The 8,006-nt window shown below is 35.3% G+C and overlaps 1 pseudogene; it reads right to left on the reverse strand.

The window, feature by feature from the left end:
* LOC107611470 overlaps positions 255–8,006 on the reverse strand; it is a 38,437-nt pseudogene continuing 30,685 nt past the window's right edge.

Here is an 8,006-nt window from a genome sequence, read left to right on the forward strand (position 1 = left end):
AATATACCTAAAAAATTACAAGCATTTCCATGATAGGACAGCCATTAGCTTTGACACTTGAAAGGAAAAAAAATTGCATAAAGATAATGTTACGCCATTTCTTAAATAAGGAAAAAAAGTTCGAATTAAAAGATATTAAATCACATGACATAAACAGCAAGACTTAAATAATGTTACGCCATTTCTTTTTCCTTTCATGAACATAACCCTAATCTCCACTTGTGTTGACAATAAGAATTGGAAAGAACAAAAGATTTGCTGTAAACCTTTAAATAAATTTTACTCAAAGCAGCATATGCAGGATACAAAATTTATGCTACCAAAAGTAAGTAGGTTAATGCTCACTTTGATCTCCATAAAGTACATGCGTTAGTCATTTTAGTTCTCATTGATTTTAACGAGTCAAGTAAAATGATTCACGCGTGTACATAGAAGAACCAAATTAAGCATTAACCTGCAAAAAAATCATTGTGTAAACTAATTTGTGCATGTCTTCCATGCTCGGCTAAATTTCTAAATTTCGTGTTGGTCTATAACTTGTGTATGTAAGCCTTAACTCCATGTGTATGTCATTAGTTCCAATTTCATCGATGGAATACTTTTCTTGGCATGATGGAAATGGAGTACAGCAGGAAGAAATGTCGATTCCGGCCACCTCCATAGCATTGCAGACCCATTCAGGAACATCACCTTTGGGGAACTGCAGTAGAAAGGTGTGAGAAGATTTAATAACAGTCAACAAATATTTTTGATAGTTTGAAAAAGATGATGTTGGTAAATATCTTTCAATTCAAAAATAAATATTTAAATTTCAAACATACAAACATTAACATGAATGCAGATGAAATTGAGAACAATAATGAAATGAAGTATTAAATACCATTGTTTGTAAAAAGTCACATACAAACCTACAAAAAAATAAAAATAAAAGGGTTAGTGGCATATAGGGAGGCTTTGAACTTCTCAAGGGGGAAAAGCTATAATTAATAATAGAAGAGAATCCAATGATAGGAACACGTAATTAAATATAAGCATACTTTGGAACCTTCCCTCAACTATTGATGTGTGTAAATTCCTGCTAAGCTACAAATTTAAAAATACAAGGACTTTAGTTGAACATGTACTGATCATTAATTTATAAGCAAAATTTTATATAATGTAGAGTTTTCTACCCGCATTATGTAATATAAATTATGATATGATAGAAGCTGAGACCCATGGCGTCTTTAATGACAAGGCAATGGATGTAGGCCCTGGTGTAGTTCTTGCAAACCTATGAGGAAAAAATAAAAAAATATAAAAATATGCCAATTTCGTCAAATAATTCATCAAATAAAGAAGTACCCTCTCAGAAGCATACCATACAAGGGCAGGTAGGATCAATTGGTCGAGTATCATCAGCCATGGCTCTATGTTTTAGTTTTAGTACTCCCTACAAACATACCGCAAAGAATTAAGTTTAAAATCATGCGGATGCATCAACAAGTGAACTATGATGGCAGAAAAAATTATAAGGTTATGTTCAGCTGGACGGAAAAGAGGGGCTACATTTTGTGGTGCTAAATTTTAAAGGAAGAAAGGAAAAATTTCAGAGTAAAATTCACTAATTCTACGGATAAATTTTACTTTATATTTGACTAGGGTAAATGTTTGCCCCCGTTTAGTGAATTGCATATTTGAGCTCTTGAGAATTTTTGTTTTCTCTGTATACCAAACAACTTGTAATTTTAAGGAGATAATATTTTTCTCCTTTAATTTTTATTCCATAAAATTTTGTTCCCAAAAATTTTAATTGTAACATAGCCTAAATTGTCCATAAAATGGAAAAAGATCACCTCAGGAATAAGGGTAGTCCCAAAACGTGTTGTACGGGTGGGATAGACACAATCATACATGTCTGCACCCAAAGCACTACAAACAACAATATCAAGTGGATAACCAACTCCCTGGAACAAGTACAAGCAAATGGTATGAAATTGATTTAATTTGAAATGTATATCAAAGTAATGGCTGCTATAATGAAAGTTATTCTGACCATAACGTATCGTGGTTTATCCTCTAGCAAAGCAGCAGTGCACTGAGCAACAACTCGCCAAAATGAATCTTTATCTTCGCCTCCTGCAAGACCACCAATAGCATAGCTGTGACAAAAGAAAATTATATTAAGCTCCTTAGCAGCATTACGAAACTATTGATTCCACATGTCCTCCTTTATTTCACAAGGTTACTTCTAACTGTAGTATGTCAATGAAAGAAGACCTTTATCTATTCATGCATATTTTTGGAATGCTATACTATTTTTCTTCACTCTTTTGATAAGTACTAGATACCAGATCAACAATCCTAGTTTTTCTTTTCTTTTGTTAAATTGAATCAGCAATAACACATTAAATTGTCTCGAGTTAGTTTAACTCGCAATTTATAGTTTAACTTTAAGATATTACACAGTAATAATTCATGAATAATATGACCAAGCCCATTTTGTGTGGTGCCTAAACAAAAGAGACTGGAGCTGACATTCAAACCAGCTAGTATTGTATACTGTCTAGTATTGTTCTAAAAGACAGCACAAAATAAATAAATAACATTAGAAATGGCAATAAGCTTGAAACCACAAAATAGACTATATGACTAAATAAACTTGTGCTTACCCAGGCAAGTTGCGGTCTACCAAACCTTTGACACAGATGTCCCTGAGTACAGCATATTGCAAATTATAAATTTATAGTTAGTTACTTGTTTCACAACATCCACATTGATAATAGGAAGAACATCATGGTTTGTGCTAAAATTTACCTCAACTCAGGATCTAAACCACCTTGTATAATACCAAACAAGTTCAGATCGTGAGGTCTCTTGTGCGCTGTTAACAGAAGGAATGTCCATTATATTTAGCATTGGAAACAACCAAAGACTTAAATGATACACTTCAATAACATAATTACCTGCTATGCATCTATCTATCCATCTAAGCATTCGATACATAGCTTCCTCAATTCTTGGACCAGTAATGCTGGTCTTTACGACATCATCCAAAGCCATAATAATATCTGCTCCAATTCTGTTATGTACAATTTATGACGAACATAAGAAAGAAAAATCAATTTTCTTAAAATATATTGTTACAGTTTGCTAGCCGTAAGCTTCAACCAGAAACTCCAGAAGCAAGTACAAGAAACCAGAAATTATTGAAGGCATCAAGAAAACGTGCATAAGAACAACGAATCAATTTCCAGTGCTATACTTTGTAGTCAGTACTACAATCTGTTATGCATGTCACTTGCAATTTTCTATGAAGCTTAAATTATAAACATTAATCTAATATCTAATAAAAGATCATCTTTCTCAATTTGGAAATACTATATTGGGAATAACTATAACTTAAAACAAGAATTCAATGAACAACTTCTATCTGAAAGCAAATCATAATATGTGGAGTCCTAAAAGTATTTCAAATTTTAAATGAACTATCAAGTATTGATTGAAAGAAACATATGGATGAAAAACAATTAATCTACATACTTGTATCTGAATTGATTCTTCGGGTGTAAGAAGCATTGGCTTGCCATCCACTGGTGACTGAAGCAAGAAAATAATTCTATAGTTACAAATAACAGAATTTCATTGTAGATTACAATTGCAACCTTTTCTTATTATAATTTTTTTGTCTTGTCTTAAAATGGAAAAAAGGTTAGATACAAACTTTCCTATGAAACTTGAAAATAATATATACCTGAAATGTCACACCTTCTTCTGTGATATCAGCAAGATGCAACAATGAGACCTAAAACATTAGTGAGGTAGATTGGTAAGATTTTTAACAAAAAATATAAATGATTTTTTTCAACATTATCTCTGAATATAGTTATCAATTAGCAAAAAGATAATACAGATTCACTTCACACAACAAATTTAGCTCCAATGTCATTTTTTTGTCCTGCCTAAGTGCCTATCCACACAGCCTTAGGCTTCTTTCTGTTATAACCTTGATTACTTTCAATACTTCTCTTAGTATGATCAACATCATTCTTCACTTTGAAGTGACATTATACTATAACTTTTGATTCTGATACAGATAAACTTGTACAAAGGTTGAAGACAGAGACACAATAATAAGAGAAAACACAAGCCTCAAACAATGATATGGCATGAAAAATTATCAGACAAAATTAGTATGCAACAGTATTACTTGATGGAACCCGATGATAATAATATAATTGCTAGAATGCTCGAAATTACAACAGTAAAAGGAAAAAGAATACGTTAAGTCAAATAACAACCATTTGAAAGCCACCAGAGTCTGTAAGCATAGCCCGTGGCTAGTTCATAAAATTGTGAAGACCACCATCTTCTTCGAGAAGCTCAGAAGTAGGTCGAAGGGGCAAGTGATATGTGTTTCCCAGAATTATTTGGCATCCAATTCTCTCAAGTTCGTTATTTGTCAAGCCTTTGATTGTCCCTGTTCATTTAACCCCTCCAATTAGGAATGCAAAAGTGCAAGATAACCACTTAGAAATCTGTCAAAAGCCTAGGAAAGAGAAAATCAACTCAATCAATGCAAATATCAACATTGAATGTTCTATGGACATGAGTAACCGATGTCCATACTTTCCCCCCAAAACAACAAACTCAATACGAATGCAATATTGTATTATAAAAAAATGAAACAATTTGGCAACAACTTTGAAGGTGAACTTTGTTATCTTATACCATGAAATGGCTTGAGCATGAGAATGAAAAAACAACAACAACAACAACAACAACAACAACAACAACAACAACAACAACAACAACAACAACAACAACAACAACAACAACAAAAACAACAACAACAACAACAACAACAACAACAACAACAACAACAACAACAACAACAACAACAACAACAACAACAACAACAACAACAACAACAACAACAACAACAAAAACAACAAAGCCTTGTGTGGTGCGATAGAATTTACCTTTAAATTTTAAAGGCACTTTTTTGTCGCATATAAAATTAGATGCACTCCGCCATTTTGACCAACCTGCTTGGATCCTATGATTTACATCCTGTTCAATCTCTCTATTATCCTGTATGATGCACCCAAGATACTTAAAACTTTTAATTTTTCGTAGGATGTTTTCTCCAATCTTCACCTCTATATTAGTGTTTTCCCTTTTCAGACTGAACTTACATTCCATATATTCCGTCTTGCTACGGCTTATGCGCAGACCATACACTTGTAGAGCTTCTCTCCATAACTCCAACTTTTTATTTAGGTCTTCCCTTGACTCTCCCATAAGGACGATATCATCGGCAAAAAGCATGCACAATGACACAGACTCTTGGATGTGCTCTTTGAGTACTTCCAAGACTAATGTGAAAATGTATGGATATAAGGATGATCCCTGGTGTAATCCTATACCAATAGAAAATTCCTCTGTCACACCACCTTGAGTCTTCACACTAGTTGTGGCCCCATCATACATGTCTTTAATTGCACGAATATATGCGATCCTTACTCTCATCTTTTCTAAACCTTCCATAAGACCTCCCTTGGTACTCTATCATACGCTTTTTCCAAATCAATAAACACCACATGTAGATCCCTTTTATTACTACGATACCTCTCCATCATCATTCTTAATAGGTATATCGCTTCAGTGATAGACCTGCCTGGCATAAATCCAAATTGATTCTCTGTTACTTGTGTCTCTTTTCTCAACTTCCGTTCTATCACCCTTTCCCGTAACTTTATGGTATAACTCAAAAGTTTGATCTCTCTATAGTTTCCGCAATTTTGTATATCCCCTTTATTCTTGTAGATAGATACCAAGTTGCTCTTTCTCTACTCATCAGGCATCTTCTTTGACCTTAAAATCTCATTAAAAAGCTTGGTTAACCAGTTGATGCCTTTTTCTCCAAGACCCTTCCAAACTTCAATCGGGATATTATTAGGTCCTACTGCCCTACCATTTTCATATGCTTTAGAGCCTCTTTCACCTCGAAGTCTCGAATCCTTTGACAGTGGTCAAAATTTTGATCTTCCTCCCTTGTGCATAACCGACCAAGGCTCGGAAGAGTCTCCTGTCTATCATTGAATAACTCGTAGAAGTAGCTCTTCCCACCTTTCATTAATCTTCTCCTCTTGAGCCAACACCTCTCCATCCTTGTCCTTTATGCTCTTGTTCTTGCTTCACTTACAACCACTTTTGTCTCTTTCTTAGCCGCCTTATATTTTTCCCAGTTATCTGCGTTGCGGCATAAAGACCACTGTTTAAAGCACTCCCTTTTTTATCTTTATCTTTTCTTGTACACTCGCATTCCACCACCAAGACTCCTTGTCTCATGACCCTATTCCTTTAGATTCACCAAAGCTTTCTTTTGTTGTTCTTCTAATAATTTCTGCCATCTCCCTCCACATCTCTTCCGCGCTTCCATTCCCATCCTACTTTGCCTCTTCTCCTACACGTCTTAGGAAGCTTCTTTGTTCCTCACCTTTCATCCGCCACCACCTCGTCCTTGGGTTCTTCGTATGATATCTTTTTCTCAATTTTTGCTCAATGCGAAAATCCATGACGAGCACCCTATGTTGTGTTGTCAAACTTTCTCTCGGGATAATTTTACATTTAATGCAAAATTTCTGGTCAACTCTCCTTAACAAGAAGAAGTCGATTTGAGAGCTTGTCATGCCACTCTTATAGGTTATAAGATGTTCGTCTCTCTTTTTAAAACATGTCTTTGCGATGAGAAGATCAAAGGTTGAGGAAAAGTCCAGAATAGTTTTACCCTCAGCATTGATCACCCCGAAACCATGGACATCTGCTACGTCCTTCTTCCACTGCTTATCCATAATTATTCCAACCCCATTCCTATTATTCACCTTTCCTGTATACCAAAGTTTGAAACCAGAACTATCCAACTCCCTAGCCTTCGCACCAACCCATTTTGTTTCTTATAGGCACATAATGTTAATCTTCCTCCTTGTCATGGTGTCCACCACCTCCACGGACTTCAACTGCTGCATATCAGAAAGGATAAATTGGAAACTCTAACCTTGAGTACCCACTGGCATAAATAGTGGTGTTTGACACACAAAGTGAGGGAGGGTCAATTGAGCTGCACGAGCACGGTTGAACCGGCCAAGAATCTGAGAAAGCAAACATAATAATAAAACTTCAGGAAAAAAATAACCAAAGAATGGTTCAACAAGTGCACACAGTGCTTCTCAGCCATCATCTAGAGTTAATACTTATTCTCTTGTATGCATACCCATATCATTCTTTCGGCCTCAGTCATCCAAAGGTAAAACAACAACAATAGCAACAAATGAATGTCGTTGATTTTCTTTGACCTTAAAATCTTATTAAAAAGCTTGGTTAACCAGTTGATGCCTTTTTCTTCAAGACCCTTTCAAACTTCAATCGGGATATTATCAGGTCCTACTGTCCTGCCATTTTCATCTGCTTTAGAGCCTCTTTCACCTCGAAGTATCGAATCCTTTGACAGTAGTCAAAATTTTGATCTTCTTCCCTTGTGCATAACCGACCAAGGCTCGAAAGAGTCTTCTGTCCCTCATTGAATAACTCGTAGAAGTAGCTTTTCCACACCTTTCATTAATCTTTTCCTCTTGAGCCAACATCTCTCCATCCTTGTCCTTTATGCACTTAACCTGATCCAAATCTCTTCTTCTTTCACGACTCTTTGTGATTCTATATATACATTTTTCACCTTCTTTCGTGTCCAAAGACTAGTAGAGACCCTCATATGCTCTTGTTCTTGCTTCACTTACAGCCACTTTTGTCTCTTTCTTAGCCGCCTTATATTTTTCTCATTTATCTGCGTTGCGGCATAAAGACCACTGTTTAAAGCACTCCCTTTTTATCTTTATCTTTTCTTGTACACTCGCATACCACCACCAGGACTCCTTGTCTCTTGACCATATTCCTTTAGATTCACCAAAGCTTTCTTTTGTTGTTCTTCTAATAACTTCTGCCATCTCCCTCCACATCTCTTCCGCGCT

Source organism: Arachis ipaensis, chromosome B08, assembly GCF_000816755.2.
Source record: "Arachis ipaensis cultivar K30076 chromosome B08, Araip1.1, whole genome shotgun sequence".
Lineage (NCBI taxonomy): Eukaryota > Viridiplantae > Streptophyta > Magnoliopsida > Fabales > Fabaceae > Arachis > Arachis ipaensis.